The sequence below is a fragment of the Haemaphysalis longicornis genome, unplaced genomic scaffold (genome assembly GCF_048455015.1).
Source record: "Haemaphysalis longicornis isolate Haplotype H1 unplaced genomic scaffold, Haemaphysalis longicornis Haplotype H1 scaffold_2, whole genome shotgun sequence".
In the NCBI taxonomy this organism is placed as follows: domain Eukaryota; kingdom Metazoa; phylum Arthropoda; class Arachnida; order Ixodida; family Ixodidae; genus Haemaphysalis; species Haemaphysalis longicornis.
Genome location: NW_027526295.1, coordinates 70,529,989 through 70,548,095, shown reverse-complemented (window position 1 = coordinate 70,548,095; position 18,107 = coordinate 70,529,989). Strand labels below are relative to the sequence as shown.

General features: G+C 49.6%; 1 protein-coding gene across 3 annotated transcripts in view; it reads right to left on the bottom strand.

Annotated features, from left to right (window-relative positions):
• The window catches only part of LOC144168984 (monocarboxylate transporter 14-like), a 195,763-nt gene that overhangs the window by 78,590 nt on the left and 99,066 nt on the right, over nt 1-18,107 (bottom strand). For all 3 annotated transcript variants that reach the window (XM_077697984.1, XM_077697987.1, XM_077697985.1), the window contains exon 2: nt 9,635-9,906. The gene's annotated coding sequence lies outside the window, so the exon portion shown is untranslated. The remainder of the gene's footprint in view (nt 1-9,634; nt 9,907-18,107) is intronic.

Sequence of the window (18,107 nt, the reverse complement as noted above, 5' to 3'; positions counted from 1 at the left end):
TGAGATCCGCTCTAGCAATCAAGTACAACGACAACACAAATAGGTGTCTGTGCATGGCACATACCCACGTGGGGGATTGGCCAGGAATCGGGCGTGAGAAGGGCTAATGCACCCGCTTAAAGGAGTACTGACACGAAATTTCAAAGCTGAGATCCGCTCTAGCAATCAAGAACAACGACAACACAAATAGGTGTCTGTGAATAAATGCATCGTTCTTTCTTTGTAGTTGTGCGTGTGTGTGTGATCTCTCTTTCGCGAACATTACCGAACCGCGCAAATTCAACTCATGCATTCGCACTTTCACATTCTTCCGAACCTCGGGGAAATGCGGGGAAATTTTTATGAACTCTCTCTCTCTTTTTTTTTTTTTTTGCTAAATCAAGCGCGCTGAAACACGAACCTTAAACCCGCGCGCATCACCCAGCAAACAAAGATGGGAGCAGTTTTACTGCTATTCTTCTATACAGCACTGTTAGACGTAGCCTATAAATGTGCGTATATAAATGGTTATTATTATCTACGGCGGGAACACTGCACCCTGCTTGTATTTGTATGGAGCGTTGAAACATCAATCAAATATTTAACGAGGAACCAAGAACAGTGAGAGTTGAATTCCTACCGCTTTAATCTTTGTGGTATGAGACAGCAGAATATGGCCAATTAACGCCGTCGAAACGACGGCTTACCAACCTGACGGCGAGAAAAGAAATTCAAGGCCACTCGGTCCACAGAATGTGGAAGACCTGCAGCTTTAGATGTAAGCTTGTGGTCACTTAGTTGCGATGGTGGCAATGGCGTCGTTGTCGCTGCGATACACACTGGTCGGCTTTCTTGCAACCGAATACGCATTCTTCGATGACGTCAAATCAATGCAACTATGCTGATGGTTGGTCGGTCTGGCCGGATTGGCGCGGCATCGCAAGCCAAATGTTTCCAACAAAACATGTCCACATCCACATTGGAGTAACCGACTACATCGCAAGTGGTCAGATTACACTTAAGCCACCCTTGAGGGCTCTGAACGCGAAAGCATTGTCTGCACTTCAACGCCTAAGATGCTTTCCTTCCGCACCGAGTCATCGAATTGTTTCGTACTCTTGCCGTTTGACCCAACTTGGTCGGCTATCCACTGCCGCCTCACGGTTTTGAATGCCTTATTTTTCCGCCAACTACGTATAGAGCCACTGCCCGATTTCTTTCACTACTGACGGATTAAAGCGCGTACTGTGGAACGCCAGGCGTTCTAGGCACACGGGGAGCATCGGGAGTTTTAGCTGCCTCTAAGCAAGCAAGCACGCATACGATTAAAGGCGTATGGGAATGCGAATTTCAGTCTGTTTAAAGCTGGAAGCGTTACGGTATACCTGTGAAAGAGAGCTAGGTTTCCCTCAGCGTGGGTGGCATCGGCAGTTGCTATGATCTGGGTCGCATGTTCCACCTATTGTCTCCGAGTTCCACCTACCGAGGGGTGCGGGGACGCAATTATGTCTGCTGTGGAGCGGGACTGTGCCACTATTGCCTTTTCAATGGTAGCGAGGAACAAGATGACCACCACTCACGTGTAACATGCTTCGAACATCGAACAAAGTTCGTCTATCGGATTCCACACGTTACTCAGGAATGTTTCATCTCCACGCTGCTAAAACTGGATGCATAATGGCTGCTCTGAGTGTGGTGACGTAACTAATGCAGGCAGAAAGGTTTCTTTCTGTCCTGGTACGGCTGTTTAAAATGAAAGAGTTTTCCTCAGGAACATATTGTTACGCGTCGGCAGGACATAGATGAGACGAACAATGTAATGTGGTGGAACGATCTATTTACAGTATTTACAAGCGGCCATGGCCGAGTCCGCTGAGTCTGCACGCGCCCTCTTCTACGTCGTCTTCGATACCGAGCTATGCCACCATGGGGCATTGTCCACTGGTCCCGTGACACTACCCCCCCCCCCCCCCCGGGCAAAGACGACCGTCCCGGTCGAGGCCGTAGGGATACGACTCGAAGGCGGTGCCGTTGATTCCTTTCACCTGCGAGGGTCCGAGTCGGCAGCTCGACCTTGTCTTAGCAGTGCTCGAGTGCCAGCCGCAGTAGTGCACGTGGTTATATAGGTTGAGCGCAATTGCAGAAGACGGGGGCTGTGTGGTTGGATGTGCCTGTACGACACTCAGCTTTGTTATTGGGGCCTCTCAACCGGGTAGCTACAGGCAGCTCTTGGTCCACAAGCTGTTGCACCAGTAACTCAATTTTTCTTCGGGGCAAGGCTTTTCCCGTCGCGGAGAATCCGTCGGTAGCAACCAGTGCGAGTTCGATGATGTCGACGCACAGCCGGAAAGTTTTGACGTCGATAGCTGCGGTGAGGACGAGATGAGATGAGTATATATAGTGAAGTCCTGGCCGCCGCATATGATGGTGACTGTCGTGATAAGCACCGGCCCCGGAACAGCTGTGATCACCGCCGACCCCACGAGGCAGCATCCAAAGCCCTCGGAGAAGCGCCGGAGAACTGGGGGGGGGGGGGGGAACGTCGTCGGCTCTACGTCTGGTCGTGGCTGGTCAGTTCGTCTGGTCTCGGCGGGGCATGGGCAGAGGACACGGGGCTGGGGAATGGTCGCTTCCATGGCTCACCGGGGCTGGGGCGGGCCGACGCTTTCCAAGAGCCAGGGTGAGACCGCTTCATGAGTCGAGGCGAGGTGAAGCTCGAGGCCGGGATGGGACTGTACCCCGCACGCTCCACCAAAATGTTACGCGGCGGCAGGACATAGATGAGACGAACAATGTAATGTGGTGGAACGATCTATTTACAGTATTTACAAGCGGCCATGGCCGAGTCCGCTGAGTCTGCACGCGCCCTCTTCTACGTCGTCTTCGATACCGAGCTATGCCACCATGGGGCATTGTCCACTGGTCCCGTGACAATATATAACAGTCATGTAACAGAACTCTAAACCGTACGATGGAAAGAATTGGTTTTGATACATTATGCGGAAAAGGCGTGCGGATACATTACACGGAAAAGGCTGTGTCGCCGCCCTTTACAGCGCCTTTGTTTCATAAACCTGAACAGTGTTTATCACGGCGGCCCTTTTCTGATGAAGCCGAAAAGCAAAAACGACCGTGTGTACGAGATTTCGACGCACGTGAAAGATCCCCAGGTGGTCAAAATTAATCTGGAGCCTTCCACTCCGGCGCGCCTCATCGCCTGCGTTGCGCCAGCGAATTAAATCAATCAATCAATCAATCAATCAATCAATCAATCAATCAATCAATAGTGTTCAATGCTTCTGCAAATCCGCAGTTACGTGTCAGTAGGAGGGTGTATCAAGACGAATGGTGCTGTGGGGGAGGGTCTTCTTGATTTTTGCACGTTCGGGCAATTTATCCGGAGCCTAGGATAAAAGAACACGAAACAAGTCGGCATTTGGTGCGAGTGGAGCCGCTTGAAAAAATGATCATGCCATTCATAAAATGACTCCTTCTGATGGCTGGAATTGAGGTATCGCTGCAGGACAAAGCAAAAAGTGGGTCCTGCGGGGAATTGCTTCCCATCCTTCCGTGCCCCCGAAAGCCCGGTCTGACGCCAGACCAGCGCTGCCTGTCGCGGGCAGTCAACTGTTAGCCATGATGTCACCACTGGTGCGGTGAGCAGCCTCCTCTCCAACCAGCTGGCGAGCTTAGAAACTGCTCACCGCACAGCCAACAGAGACTCTCCCGGTGCAGACAGCGCCTGGCTATCAGGCGGAAGCATGGCCATGACCTGTTCGCCCCTTCCGCGGGCAAGGCCAACTGCGGCCCGCAAGATCCCACCGACAACGAGTCCGATCCTAGTCCCGTAGACAGGGCTGGGATGCGAACCCATCGCCTAGCATTCACGATCACAAGAACCGCGGTCCTCGCGATGGTCCTGTTGGTAGTAACTGTTGTGAGGCACCCTATATAGTAACCACGCTTGTTGCGGAGGAGGGCCGGTTGGCAGGATTGGTCAGTCCTGTCTCCGCCTGATTTCCAGCGACGTCTATCGCGTGCTAGCCGAGTTCACCTTTCCCCAGAAATTTCCTGGTTCGTTACTTCATCGAGTCAACACAATCAACACCACACACCGTCAACACAATCAGGTCTACTGATGCCGATTGCGCGTCAATTATCGAGAACAAGTGGGCCAGAACCGGCACATCGTAAGACTGAGGGTTGCTCAGACCGCACCAGAATCGCTGGGTGGAGTGACCAGTATTGCGTAACATAGCAGAAAATGGGCATACCCATTTCGGTGGCAACGGGAGCTCAATCGGGCTTATAGGTGAAATGGTGCAACCAAATATTTGTGAAAATGCGCACACGTCTCTAAATTTTCGCCCTAATGTTCGACGGCGAGCATCCCCGTCTTCCTAGACTCTGAGCTGGCAGCCGGTTCGTGCTTCCATCGATATCGCGATATGGTGCATAGCGCGCACCTGGGCCCCTGAAGGAAAGGACCCATTTTTTTTTCTGCCGCTGCTCCCCATATATAGAAGTCCCGTGCTCCATTGTCAGCGTAGTCGTTTCCAGGAAAGGAAAACTACAGTATTTTCGTGCGTATAACCCGCACCAAAAATTCACGAAATTTCAGTGGTGAAGTAGAGGTGTGTATTATATGGAAGGTATTTTCTTTCGTGCTGCTTCACCGCAATGCTCGTTGGGCCGTGATCATAACGTAGTAATAGCGGCTATGCCATCTTTATCCCATTGACAGCGCCTATTTTGCACGCACAGCTCAACAATACACCAACTGAAAAAATGTATGCGGCAAGTCATCTAGTTACGTAGTCAGCTAGGTAAGTTCCGTTGCGTAAATAAATGTGCAGTATTGCTTGAGTAGTAGCTTTGCTCCATCCTTTTGGGTGTAAAATATGCGGGCAATCCTCGGGGATGTATATGTCTTTATTCGTTGATGGAAAGTGGGGTGCGGGATACATGCACGGGCGGGTTACACGCGCGAAAATACCGTACGTTTGGAGATCGACCGTACGCTGCCACACCGTTTCGCCACGGGACACTTTCTGGTGTTGCCTACGATCACGTTGACGACGACGGCGGGCGAAGGAAATTACGCTTACGCCTACACCCAGGGAGCTTGAGGTTAAGTCAGCCATACCACTTTGCTCGCACACACTAAACGTTGTTCCCTTCTTCCCGCAGCACAGTCCCGGATCTAATGGGAGCGTTGAGGAACCCTGTTTGTACTAAGGTTTCGCCTTCTATTGAAAAGTGTGTTGGCGACAGTTGAGAACCTCTGAGTGACATCTGTGCCGCTAGTTGTGCCAAAATAAAATGTAGAAGTATCCTGCGATTGCGACAGAATCCAGCTTCCCCGACTGGAGCACGTCACCACAAAATCTGCGAACTAACCCGAGGAGCGTAGGAAAAAATGAAAGCCCCTTTCTTAAGAGAAAGGTGGTTAAAACAGGAACCTTTTTCCAATTCAACCTGAATCTAAGCCAAAGTCCAAAATCCAAACTGCCAAACTCCAAAGCCAAAATCCACTGAAACTCAACCAAAGTCCAAAGCCAATATTCAGCCCCAGACCACCGAAGTCCAATGCCTAAGCTCAGCCCTGCTTCGTCGTCGACGCCATAGCCCACAGCAATCTTTTTCGGGCGATGCGAAACGTTATGCACGTAAGGCATCGACGTTGTGTTTACGGCTCGGGACAAGCTTGGGAGGATCTGCGGAAGCGTAGCCCAGAGGATAGGTGGCGAGTGCAGAGATTCTGACGAATGCGTTGTCAAGCGCCGGGGTCTGTATGTAGAATGCAAAAAAAGGTGTTGCGCTAACTTTACGTTGGCATGCGGGAAGCACTACATCGGTCGAACTACATCGGTCGCTGCTTGGATGTGAGACTGCGCGAGCGTGAGAAGTCCACGAAAGGAACGCCGAAGTCGAATCTCGCAGTTCACTGTAAAGCGTGCAAAGGGTGCCAGCCAGCTTTTGGGAGTGCGACAGCATAATATGCGCACAAGGATGAGATGTGCCAACTTGTACTGGAAGCCAACACAATAGGCATATATTAGAAAGTGCGTCGCCCGGCCGTCGGCAATCCTACAGGCCAATGAAATTTAAGTTTTTGGAGGCAAAGCAAAGCTGTTTGCATGTGCTTCGTGCATTTGTTGTCAACAAAGGATCAGGTATGAAGGTGTGTGTGTGTTTTTTCATAAAGCAAATGATAGAAGGGGCTCGTGTTGTCTTCGTCTTCTGTATCGTATCTCTGCCCTTTATATATGAATCCGGTCCAAGTAATTGATTGATTGTGGGGTTTGACGCGCCAATGCAACGAAGGCGATGAGGCGTGCCGTAGTGGAGGGCTCCGGATTAATTTTGACCACCTGGAAATCTTTAACGTGCGCCGAAATCTTGTACACACAGGCGTTTTTGCTTATAGCCTCCATCAGAAAAGAATCCAATCCAAGTAGCTGAACGTTCCGTTCCAGTGGTCTTTAATAGCTCGTTTTTGTCACTTTTGCCGTAAGGTTAAGGGCATTGACTTGTAACTCAAGCTTTTATGTATTAAGGCGAACGCCTTATATATCTCACCAAACGCGAGAAGCAAACAAGAGAAGGAACCGTTGTCGTGTTCAGCGTCAACGAGTTGATACAAAAAGTCACGTGATTACAGTGGCGGGAATGGCTCAGCACAGGAACGTCGTGGTGCTGTAGCTCCGTAGATCGGCTTTCGCATTCCTACAGGTAAGCAGTCTTAAGTGACTCAACCAAATGTTTTGCGTCTCATTGATGCAGCACTTCTGACTCTCATTTGGAGTTGGGATTACAACCATCTTGCTCAGACAACGAACGTCGCAGAGCATACCTCAGCGTCCCTTGTGATGCTTGACAGACACGACAACCGCGCCCGGAAATAGCCCAGTAAATGCTCCTAGTTGCTCGCGCATTCGAGTAGGAGAGCGTGATGGAATCCCGTATGGTATGGATACAACCGCTTAAATGAAAGACACCGAAGAAATGCGCAAGAACGGAAGGACTCGGACGTTACAAGACAGTTCGCCTCATTTCTCTCTCCGTTTTGTCATCGTAAGGCGAACTGCGACAGCGCGGAAATTTGGGAACGGTTCAGGTGGGGGTCAAGAAAAAGCACGTACACGCTGTCTAGCTTGTCACCGTGGCGATTTTGCAAGCCTGGCAGTTATTAGTTTTGACGAAGGCTCCAGCCGGCTGACGCCAAGCGGGACTCTCTCCGATCGAGAAACACGAGGCTCGCCCTACGTTGTTTATTAATACAGCTCGCTTTATTTTCCTTCCTGAAATCTCCAAAACGCTTTTTCATTTGTGGAAATGTTATGCCGTCACTTACACCAAGGCATCTTCAAAAAACAACTGGAACAAGTGGTCGTACATAAGAGTGAATCTTTTACAAAAGGTGGCAGATATGGTAAGCCATCACGCGGTACACAAGTGCAGAGGGATTTGGAGGAAGTACGTAAGGGGTAGTGGACAGCTATCCTCAAACCCTAACCAGCTATCCTCCAATCCAACCCTCCTCTAGTGGGAACATGGATGCGATCGCAGCTTGTTCAACCCTGTGAAACCGTTAACCAATCCCTTGTGAATTTCATGCAAAAGCAAACACCCAATCTTTGGTCAACCGCAACCAAACCCTCGACCAGTATCAAGCCAACCCTATTTCTACGTGTGGCGGGTCGCGGTCGAGTGATTGACATGTTTGCCTGTGTGTGTGCTCGTTCGCGTGGCGCCACGTGCGATCTTCGTCGTGAAGCACTTGGCGGCGGCCTGACGGCGGGTGTTTTACTTTTCCGAGCGTACTTTTAATTAATTAGGTCGTTTTTTACGCGTGGTTTTTTATTTCATCCGCCATTTAGCTCCGTCACAGCTGACGAGGGAGGCTGCTAGCTTGTTTATGTTTACTTTATCCAATTTGTTGCCATTTTTTTCTGTCAAACAAAATTGGCGCAGCTTCCAGTGGTGGTACAAGGCTGGAGATACAGCAGAGCTGGGGGTCAACCTATAGCTTCTTCCGGTTCTGTTAGCTTTGTTGCTTTTGTGCGGCTTTAATAAGTTTTCTTAGATTTTGTGATTTTTTTAGTAGGCTATAGGCTCAGCGTTGAGGGGGGAGGCCACATTTAGCCGGCTTTTACAAGACAGTTGCGGTCGGTCCCCTATACTGACAGCGGATCCTAGGAGCGAAGGAGCTGGGTCGACCCCTTGCTCCGCTCTATTTCTAGCCGTGCACATAGTGTAAGCTGCGTTCATTATTTGGGGGTTTAGAAGCCCAAGAAAGACCATCACTTTAAAATGGTAGAGTAAGGGGTGCATATGTGCATATGCTCCTTGTGCTCACACTCAAGCAGGCGCGGTAGCTGTCTTCACTGTTACAATTCCCTATCTGCGGTCGTGCACCCTTTACAGGCGGCATGGGTTTCTTTTTTTTGTAGCGTAGCTACACTGGCCGAGGTTACGCAGTTTCGCGTGTGCCGTGAAGGGCCGTTCTGCGCAAGCGCAAGGGGAATTGGATTGGATTGGATTGGATTAGATTTGTATTAGATTGGATTAACGTAGATTGTGTTGGATTGTGTTGCGTCATTGCCGCAGCAGACGCACTGGCGCGTGCGCGTGCCCAGGTGTGCGCCTCAATTGCGCAGTAGTCAAGTATGACGCTGCGCCGGAGCCGCTTGATAGCCGTTTCGCGTGGCTTGTGAAGAGCCGTGCTGAGCATGCGCGAGGAGCAGTGACTGGACAGGACTGCACTGGACTGGATTAGACTGGACTGGACTGGATTGGACTGGATTGGACTGGATTGCTGAACCTTAGCTCACGCTACGTAGATCCTGGAATAGCAGAGCTAAGCCACTACTCATTTTTTTGCTGTTGGTATTCTTTTTTACTAACGCCACCGAGTCAAGCTCAAACTTAAACAGCTCCGCTGTTAATGCACGCACTAAGTGCAGTGCCGGCCTTGGGAACACGGGGCCTCCAGCTGCGGACGAGGAGGGTTTTGGCGTATACGGCACCAACAGCAACAGTGACGGTGACGCGAGTCAGCCAATACGAGCTTCGCTTGAAAATCAGCGCAACACTAATAGGACGTAAAGAGGTCAGAAGGCTAAAAACCCGCTTCAAATGCAGCTTCAATCGGTGGTTTCAATCAATGAGGCAGTGTTTCTTGCCACTCTTGACGCGAGCGCTCCGAGCATGGCTGTTCGAAGTGAACTGAAATAGCGTAGAAAACCGGGCTAGTTGGTACAGATTCATGTTCACAACACAAAAATAACAAGACAAAGGGGAGGAAAAACAGTAGAAAAGCGCTCGTCGAGTGTTTTTCTTCCCCTTTGTCCCGTTATTTTTGCGCTGTGAAAACGAGTTCTTCGAAGACTATTTTCAGGTAATGCTGGTGGAAATAGCTCCGCACAAAAGGGCTCATCTATCAATGACTACCTATTCTCTTAAGGATCGCTGTAGCGAAGAGTCGCAGTTTTTGAGAGGCCCTTCGTTCCTTGATTAATACGCACCAAAAATACACGGACCTCCACGCGTAGACATAGCTTGTTAGATCAAGATCAACTGCTAATCGCCACGAACACAGTGACATACCATGGCTGGCGGTTCTCGAGCGCGTTTCTTCGTCACTACTCACCCTTCGGCGCCGTCGTAGCGCTGCCACCGCGTCGGCTTGAGCAGCGCCGCCTCGCCGTCGTCAGTGGCGCGGCGTAGCCTGAGGGTGGGCGTCAGTGGCGGCGGGGCAGCGACGCCGTGCCTCGCGTCCCGAGGGGGCCCACGAGCCGGGCACGGGCAGCGACCACAGCTCCGCGACGACGACGACGGCCTGGTCCTAGGGCCGACACGCATAGGACCGGCCCGCTCGGCTCGGTCCGGGTCGGTAGCGCTCAGGCCCCGGGGGCGCCCAGCCTGCGTGCACGAGAAGGGCGCGTCGATTCCTTGGATGAGTCACGGATAGCCTACAGGTTGAGGCCGAAGTAAGGTAGAGCACAATACTGTCTACAAGGTCGACCACAATGAAAAATTCTCCCACCTCCGCTCAAGGGAACCCGTGTGTAGATGCGACGCATACGGGGTTCCGTTGTTTCCGTTAGGTTGATTCTCCCATCGCGTGAAACGTGCCATGAACCCCCTGCCGCGGCTATGACGCAACGTTGCGCGGCTACGACGCAACACAATCCAACACAATCCACTTTAATCCAATCCAATCCAAATCCAATCCAAGCCAAGCCAAGCCAAGCCAATCCAATCGAATCCAATCCAATGCCCCTCGCGAGAGAGTGTTCGCTATCGGAGAAGAGAGGGGGTGAGCGGCGGAGAGCGCAGCTCCCGCGGCGAGGAGAATGGGGGAGGGGCGGATGACAACGACGCCGACGCTGCATGGACAAGGCGAGTGAATGAGATGCAGTTGCATCTAAAACAGTGAGAGCGATGCGGTAAACCACCCCAAGCCTTCAGTGACATAAACAACAAACAAGATGAAATGTATGGCGCATCTACGGTATCTCGTAAGATGGTTAACCAGTGGACCTATTGGTGACGACCCCTTGGTGCAAACTTGGATGATTTGCGGTATTCGCACTCAAGGCGTGCTTATTTTCCCCAATGGTAATTTTTAACACTCGCGCTGTCGCGCGAGAGAGACCGCGGGGCGGAAAAATTTATAACCACGTTATATGGACATAGTTTCGGTTTCGAGCGCAAACCGTATGGACACACTAGAATGCAAGAGAAACAAGGAGTTTCTGTAGACACCATAACGCGCAGTCGACATTTTAGGGTCAAATGCCCCATGCAAAAACACCGGTTAGTCCAATTACACCACTGCTCTTTCTGTGTTACTGTGCTTTGCACGACGTTCGTGCTGATACTGACAGGAAATCGAAATTCATGAAATATATTCAGTGACGATAGGAGCGCGGATCATGAAACGTTGACAGCGGGTGGCAGTAAAGAAACGCCGCGGCGGCGTTGGATGAGGCATCACAGTAGTAAGTTCACATTGTTTTGCCTATCTAAAATATTCGTTAAAATATTTGGAAAATATTAAAATACGCGATAATCACAAAATTTTCTAGAATATTTGAAATTTTTTACAGAACTTGCTACAAGCTTTTTGTGTTGTCACTGTTGTTTTGAGGACAACCTCCGCGCATGTAATTTAAACATTGGTATTCTTACATTTGATCACCTGCATTCCATTACATTGTAACTTCTAAGTGCACCTTTTGTTCTTGAATATTTTATGAATTGTTGTAAGAAAACTGAGCTCCGGTTCCGCGTAGCTTCGTGCGTTGTAGAGGTGCATCAGGGAGCGGTGATAAACGTTGCAGGCACATCCGTTGCTGTCCTCCAGTTGTAACCAAGTGTACGCAGTTCCTGTCTACGCGCAACGTAAGCGACGCACCACGAGGCAGACTGGGTTGTTCTAGCGTCACTAAGTAAGCTACGCTTAAGAGTACCGCGACTTCGCGCACCCGGAGGCGTCTGGGGGCCATTTTGTTTCTCGCTTGCAGTGTTGCCATCTCTCCGAACGAAACCGCCGCCGGTTGTGACGAGCAGAGTGCGACCGGCCGCTCTAGCGCCCGCGCAGCCGAGAGAGAGAGAGAGGAGAGGCGCCCAAAAACAAAATGGCTGTGCCCATATGTAAACAAACATCACGTGGTGCGGACCGACCAATGGAAATCCCGGCAGCACATAACAATGAGAGAAAAGAGTGCCGATACTCTAAAAGTTTTTATTTAGTTACGCTACGTTGTTCCGAAACACTTCTACAGCGAAACTGCATATTGCTACGTTCCCTGAAGATATTTTTGGTCCCTCAATAGAAACGCACTCGCCCTCCCCTTCATTAAAAGGCGCCATCAGACAGCCTTCTTTCCCTCGATTCTTCCTGCCTGTGGGGATCCTCGTGGGTCGCTATAATGTTTCAAAGCGGCCAGTACGTTCATTTTCTTCACGCGAGGAGCCCGCGCCCTGGGCTTGAGCTCGGCCTACACACCGAATGCGTTAAAAACACTTTCTTTCATTGATGCTACTTAAATAACATTATGCAGGGATCCCAGTTGTGGTCGGACATCGGCTACGGTTCCATTCCGTGCGTTTGTATCCTTTGTGTGCAAGAGTGCCCTGCGGCAAAGCCAACTTTATCGCGAATGCGCAGCAGAAAACAGCTGTAACTCTTGTTTTATCAAACCTTTCGCAAAAACAATTATATGAGCATTGGACGCTTAGTCGACTATAGCCTTAGGGCGAATTTATTTTGTTTCTCATGACTAGTTCACAGTAATGATGCTGAGGTTGTGGAGTTCGCATCTGCTCCCAACACACGGGTTTCTGCGGAAACAAAACGGGCTGCCGTGTGCTTTCCCGCTAAGATAAAACTCTCGTCCCTCCAAGTTTTAATGGGTACCCTATTTTCGCGCGTATAACCCGCCCCTGCATATGATCCGCACCCCCTCTTTCAGCCCGCCAGAAAAGAAAATTTCCTCGCGTATTTCCCGCACATAAAGGCTGCTCAAGCAACACATCACATACTATGTAGAAAGAAAAAGCGTATGTTTAGCAAGTAGAATACACTGATTGCCGGGCGAAAGTCGCAATTCACTCAGTATCACTTCACTCGCTACAGTTATCACTTGAGCCGCAGTACTCACTGTTGTACACAATTTCATCTTCACGGCACAAAGCGTAGCGCAGCTTCACGGCACAACCCGCATTGCCGTGAAGCTGCACTAAAGAAAGGAACCCGCGTATTACATGCACGCTACTTTGCCACTGAAATTTTCGCATTTTTCGCATTTTTGGTGCGGGCTATACGCGCCATAATACGGTAATAACAACGCCATAGTATCGATTATTTGCAAAAGGCGAGAAAAATAAATACATGTACGTTCTCTGGCTTAGTGTGCGATGGGTATTTCATTCAGATTCACTGGTCTTTCACGTTCACAGAAGAAAGTGACTTTTCTGTTTGCCTCTGTGACGGAGGTATTACAGACGCTCATCAAGACAACAAGAGACCTACGGTCAATGAAGAAAGTCTCTCGCTTCACGACCTTCTCTGTCACGCTTCCCTCACTCCTTTGATTCGACACCAGAAGTTTCCCGAAAAGCAGTGACACACACATTGCGCGCGCAACTCGCAATGGGCTACTACCGTTTCTCCACCACGGCCGACTTCCGCTCAGAAAATGGTGGCACCCATGCAGACGCCCGGCACGACTCCCTGAAACGCATGCGGCCATCAACGAGAAAGACACACGCGGCTTTCATTGCTACAGCAATGCCTTCGTTACGTAATTTAGCACGCACGCGATAAAATCATCGCAGAGCTGAGTGCCACTAACTTCGGCAAGAGGAGAGCTGCATGGCAGCCTGGTGCGCCCTACAAGGACCACGAGTGCCTCGCAGACAGACGTTAGCGTGGCTGCCATTGCCCAACCTCCAGTACACAAAACCTCGGCAACGCGATTGACAACACAGTAAGGACGACAGGTATCACGGCGGAAAAACCACGGCTGATTCTGAGCGCGATGTGTACAGGTATACTGCACCGAGCCTACCTTTTCCTCCCAAAGCAGGAGCGACTAAAAGTGCTTGCGCAAGCTCGGTTCCACGAGCAGTTCGTCGACGCTTTGGAATAGCTGCCGCCGCCAGCAATGTCGGTTTCGAAGGTCCTTTATGCTATCACCTCGCTCACCGCAGCTGCTAGCCCGACTACGACTCCTCGCCTTCTCTTTGTCGACGTCGTGTGAATTGGCCGTTATTCCCATCTGGGGATTGACCTCACCGGGGCGAGTGCTCGCGCAAGGAAAAAAGCAGTACGAATGCAGGCAGGCCCATTTTTTTTTTCATTTCCTCGTGAAACATTGAACTTGGGAATCAATGGCTTCTCACTAATTACGAGGTGCGTGCATGGATTCGTGGCGTGGATAACTAGTAATGTCACATATGCCACCCGTTATCGGCTACATGTAAAGAACGGGGTTGGCCCAGCTCTCCTCTAATCTTTCTAGGATCGAGGAAGTTTCTCTCAGGAGGCTTCGTGCTAAGATGGCCCTCACACAGACCAAGGAGCTTGTCCCAAGTGTCCTGCTTCAGCGACTGAAGCTGATGATGTGCACGGGAACAAGGACACAACCGCTGCGGTGGCTGAGTGCCAAATGCGTTGTGCTACTGAGCAGGACGACGCGCCTTCAATTTCCTGCCGCGGCGGCCGCTTTTCTGGTGGAGACGAAAAGCCAAAATGCCCGTGTGTACGAGATTTCGGCACACGTTAAAGGAGCCATGAAGAGAAAATACAACTTCGTTTAATTTGAAAAAACTAGGATTCAGTAGGTCACTCAGCTCCATCACAGCCACAAAAGACGTTTTTTTAACGAAAAAAAAAGCAAGAAGTATTCAAAAACGTTCAAATTTTGCGCCACAGTGACGCGTTATGAGCAAGAATGACGTCATACGGGCCAACAATAAAACTAGTAATTTTCAGTGCGTTAACTGCACGTTTGCATTCAAGTGATGCGGTCAAATGGAACTAGAGGCCCCATTACAGACGTCCACTCATGTGTCGCCGCGACAGGTCAGTAAGGCGGCCGCCAATCGCACAAACAAAGTTCCGTGACGTCATAGAAAAGTTGCGGGAAATTGGCTAGGGTGTCGCGACTGCTTCAAACGTTTTCTTTAATATCTCCGTTATTTGTTCGAAGATTGCGATGATATTGGTATCATTGTTATCGGGACTGAGCAGTCTTTCTAATAAACCCAACTTGTATTTTGTCTTAATGGCTCCTTTAAAGATCCCCAGGCGGTGAAAAGTAATCCGGAGCCCTCCACCGCGGCGCGCCTCATCGCCTGTGTAGCGTCGGTGCCTTAAACGCTACAATAAATAAATCAATCACTCAATCAATCAATCAATCAATCAATCAATCAATCAATCAATCAATCAATCAATCAATCAATCAATCAATCAATCAATCAATCAATCGATCGATAACCGTTAACAAGGACACCTCGGAGCGACGCGCTGAGAGGTGGTGGTCTCCGGTGGGATAAACCGCACGACTTCAACCGATGGGTGCAAGCAGACAGATACTGCATGCATTTAACTGGACTGTATGCCTACCTGTAGACTCGACCACAGTTATCGGTTTCCTGACTATCTGTGATTTTCGTATTCCCCTTCTTTCTCTATTTCTTCCTTTCTTCTCTCTTGCCACCTTTAAACCTGCCCTTATATGCCGCGTGGCAACAATACGGAGCAAAAAAAAAAACTCCTCGAATTTTCTCTTTTTCGATTGTGCGAACCTTTGAAAGGTGGATGTCTTGGGCGAACGTCATTTACGAGAGTTTCACGGATTACTTTATGACCAGCCTGGAAATACTTCATAAAATTACTTGATCAGCTCAAGCACTAAAGAAGATGATGCTGATCGTCCCTATAGTGGTGAGGATAACGATGAAGACATTTTTTTAAGTTACGTCGACCAATTGTCTTGTTATAGAATTTTGAAGCCGTCTAATAATTCCTAAAGCATGAATCCTACGTTTGCCCATTCTTTGATTGGGTTGATTGTCATTCGATGAGGGGTATCACTCATTATTGCGTTAATTGCATGGAACAGGGGTGGAGGAGGGGGATTAATTGATGTCTGCTAAAGCCGTTCCAAAATGCTCTTTCCTAAACTGTGTGCACAACGGCAGTGCAGCGATGTGTTTTCTGTATGCGTAGCTTAACCCGTCGTAAAGTATCAAGGCACCGTTATTAACAAAAACATCTTTCGCTGTAATCTAGGCAAAATATTTTAAATAAAAAAAGATTGGTGACAAGTAAAAAAAATTTACTGATTTCTCGCGGACTAGATCCCGTTCTAACAGCGCTGACCTGTAAGCCAAAATATCCCAACAGCGACATTTTGATAAAGTTTCAATGATAATATTGGCTCTGCCAAACGCGAACCACTACATGGCGCTGCTTCACAACACGTCAAAAATCCCTGGAAAAAACGTTTCGCACAGACAGTTTATACTGCGCACCAATAGAATGCGGCTGAAACGTTCTCGGTAAACGCTGTGACAGGGCGCATTTGCCATAGAGTTTCATACTAATACATGCTAGAGGGAAATCTGGCGCAAATTTCTACAGGAGCTGCGCTTCAGCGAGCGTTCCGTCATGTACCGGGCAGGCACGTTCCACTTGTCATTGGCATGGTCCAAGAACAGGCTGAGAAGTATTGTCAGGTTGCAAAAAAAGCGAAAATATTACTATAAAAGATTTGTCATATATGTTTTGGTATTATAAAGTTGAAGATCCAAAAAGACAATTTTATCAGGGATTATTTGGAAGCTTCAATCACGATGAACAACAAAACAATGTTACCCTTTTTTGTTGATTTTGGCTTCGAGACAAAAAAGAAGCCGTATGGCTAGGTAAGCCAAGCAGGCGAGGAACGTCGCTAGCTGCATTGATTTCCCTCTATTATACGTTAGTATGAAAGTGTATGGCATTTGCGGTGCGATATTCTGCTTGTAGATAGGTACAAGCCGAAGCTGCCTGAATAAAGCTAGTTGAACGAGAGGTGCCATCGCAGTGAGTGGTCGCCGAATAGCGTTCCTTCGGTCCTGATGAGACCCGCTTGAGCAGCCGCTGCCGCATCCACTAAAAAGAAACATCTGCTCCTCAATTCAACTGTGTGTGTATGCACTGGCATTGCATGAAAACTTGAAGGTGCGCGCTCTAGTTCCTTCTATTTTATATCTGAAAGCTTCAAATCACCTGGGCGCTGTACAAGGGTCCCTAAATGAGAATTCACTGCGCCCCCCACGCACACGTACCCCTGAAATTCTCTGAAGAGGGATATCGACATGAACCAGGCGTTGAAACTATCCGCCCACGCTACCACAGCACCCTAAACTATACTACAGCATCCTACACCATGCAAGTGTCGCTTTCAAGCCCAGCACCATATCGTCTTCGGTAGTGCTTTATTTTTTCCTCAAGGTATAATCAATCATCACAAAACGAAAATATGCTTTCACAGATTAGATTACCACTTCGTTTTCCCCTTCATTCTCCGGATTAGGACGCTTTAAAGTCTTGTTTAGTGAGGCAAAAAACAGAAACACACGCTTCATGTTGATGCCACTTAAACCTTGTGAGACGTATCTTCTAGGCTGCTTTGAAAGTTTCTCTGCGAAAGCAAAAAAGTGGGTCCTGCGAGGAATTGCTTCCCATTTTTTTTCCTTTTTCTTCCGTGCTCCCGAAAGCCCGGTCTGGCGCCAGACCAGCGCTGCCTGTCCCAGGAAGTGAACTGTCAGCTATGATGTCACCACTGGTGCGGTGAGCAGCCTCCTCTCCAACCGGTTGGCGAGCTTAGAAACTGATCACCGCGCAGCCAACAGAGACTCTCCCGGTGCAGACAGCGCCTGGCAATCGGGCGAAAGCACGGCCATGACCTGTACGCCCCTTCCGTGGGCAAGGCCAACTGCGGCCCGCAAGATCCCACCGACAACGAGTCCGATCCTAATACCGTAGATAGGGCTGGGATGCGAACCCATCGCCTAGCATTCACGATCACAAGAACCGCGGTCCTCGCGATGGTCCTGTTGGTGGTAACTGTTGTGAGGCACCCTATATAGTAACCACGCTTGTTGCGGTGGAGGGCCGGTTGTCAGGAATGGTCAATCAGGTCTCCTCCTCCTGCTCCACCTCCTCCACCTCGTTCTCCTCCTCCTCAGCATCATCATCATCTACCTGGTTTATCCCAGTGCAGGACGAAGGCCCCTCGAAAACATTTCCGGCGACGTCTGTCTAGTGCTAGCCGAGTTCCCGTTTTCCCCAAAAAAATTTCGTTGTCCGTCTTTCCATCGAGCCCTCGACCGTAAACCGAATCAGGTCTACTGATGCCGATTGCGCGTCATTCGTCGAGGTCAGGTGGGCCAGAGCCGGCACATTTTTTTTTTGCGAGAGTTTGCCTTACGGCATAACAGTCATATATACAACATTACATTGGTTTCACGCAGAAACGTCAACAGAGACCGGTACTGAGGGCCCCATATCCACCGCTGTAGATCAGGGGGTCTCCCAGGATGGAGCCCTGTGCCCCGGAGGT